Source organism: Achroia grisella, unplaced genomic scaffold, assembly GCF_030625045.1.
Source record: "Achroia grisella isolate CSIRO2021 unplaced genomic scaffold, CSIRO_AGI_Agris_v1 utg30441, whole genome shotgun sequence".
Taxonomy (NCBI): domain Eukaryota; kingdom Metazoa; phylum Arthropoda; class Insecta; order Lepidoptera; family Pyralidae; genus Achroia; species Achroia grisella.
In genome coordinates this window covers 7,138-9,192 of record NW_026712787.1, presented here as the reverse complement: position 1 = coordinate 9,192, position 2,055 = coordinate 7,138, and positions in this window count along the sequence as shown.

The window sequence follows — 2,055 nt, the reverse complement described above, 5'->3', positions numbered from 1 at the left end:
TATTTGGTAGTAATTATTATTAAGAAAAGTTTCAATATTGTTATTAGTTTCAAAGTTACAAGAGATCTTCGAACACATGTCCAAAGTGCCCAAACCTCCCGGCGGTCGGGAGGTTTGGGCACTGTATTTAATATGCACGAAATTGCTTTACTATACTACTAGGCTTAAGTATTATATAACATTACTATAAAAAATTGTAATACAAACATTTTTTCTTATCATAGATTTTAGAAAAATTTAACAATGTGACTTAGAATCAGTACTGCACGATGTTAGACTTAATTAAACTTATCTTATATTTGGTATGATCCATAGAGGCTTGTCAAATTTATATTTTAAGCTGCCACGTTTCATCCATGTCGTTGGTGTAGGCAATTTTGTCTTTATATCCTCCAGGAGGACACTGGCTACGTCCTCGATGTCAGGAAATATAAAAGTATTTCTTAACTTACTCACTCTCATAAATTTTACAGTTGCCATCGTCTGATTAACATCTTCAATTATTCCAACATAATGGTAGACAGTTTTTTTGGTGTCAAATTTCACTAATACAAAGTTATTGATCTGGAAATTTCTATCCAGAACGATCACATCGTCTTCATCAAAATCTTCCGATTCAACAACGGTTTCGTCAGAAACTGAAACATTTTCTATTTCATCATCGCTGCTAATTTTCCTGTTTTTCTCTGGTTTGGAAGTAAATTCATCAGCAAGTTTCGGAATTTTTTTCTGTCCTGTATTTTTGAAGCATTTTCTATTTTTGTTGAGCTCTTTGATCTTATTTTTTCTTTGTCTTTCTTCTTCTTCCATTTCTATAAGTCTTTTCTCGGGTGTGTCCGTCAATATTCTAGTTTTTCCCTTCTTCCGTTTCATACCCTGCAATTTCCTGGGGCCGGCCTTCGGATACGGTCTTACTACATCAGGTGTTACATTGACAGTGCCACTAATTTGACTTGTAGAGGGAGATTCCAGTTGAGATGGCCCAATGACTTCCACATTTGAACTTGTACGATCCTCTAGACTCTGATTTTCCCCTGTTGAAGGCTGTTCAGTGACAGGTTGGTCTGAAATAGATTGTTCTGAAGGAACATTACCCTCTTCCGACAAGCAGCGATCAGTTATAGAAGAACAAGCGAAATCTTCATCGGAGAAAATATTTGAATTCAATGGCCATATGCCAGATTTTTCAAATCCACTTTGAATATTCTGCAAATTGAATGCTAGTGGAATGGCTTTTGCTGCTAATTTTGGTATTTCATAAATTGTTACTGTTTTGGCCGGATTGCTTACCATCCAATCTGTTACAGCAGTGTTATAATAAGTTTTCAGTGGTCCATAGACAGTCAGGTCTAGAGGTTGCAGTTTATGGCTGCAGTGTGGTGGGAAAGTCATTAAAACAATGCCTGATTGTTTGCAAAAATCGAGAACTGCTACTGAAATATGGCTCTCATGATTGTCCAGCAGCAAAAGAACTGGCGATGAAGGCGTTGGTTTTGCGTGTTTGGCGAAATGGTGAATATATTTTAAAAAATTTGGTGATGTCATCCACCCTGAAGGATGTGCTGCTCCATCTGAACCAACAGGGGCATCATTTAGCATATATGTTTTGAAATTAACCCGTGGGAATATGAAAAATGGTGGTATTGAGTTACCCAATGCATTAATACCGCAGCAAACCGTTACAAGCGTCCCTCTTTCAGCTGACGTTACTTGCCCAACTTGCTTAGTGCCTCTGAGAGCAATCACTTTCTGGGTTCGTTGCACCGTTGATAATCCAGTTTCGTCTATATTGTAAATAGACTCAGGGCCGAAGCGATGCCGTTCATACACAGTTTTAAGATTTTCAAAAAAATTTCCGACATTTGTCTTATTGAAGCTTGTGGCCCGTGACAGACTGGTAGCCTCTGGTGTCCTTATCGAAAGTTGAGGCTGTCTTTTAAAAAATCCCCTTATCCAGTCTTTGGATGCAAGTTTCTTCTCTGTCCAGTTATCTGGTATTTTCTTTTTAATGGCAGTGGCGTATTCATAAACCAATTCGCGTGTTTTCAGTTTTGA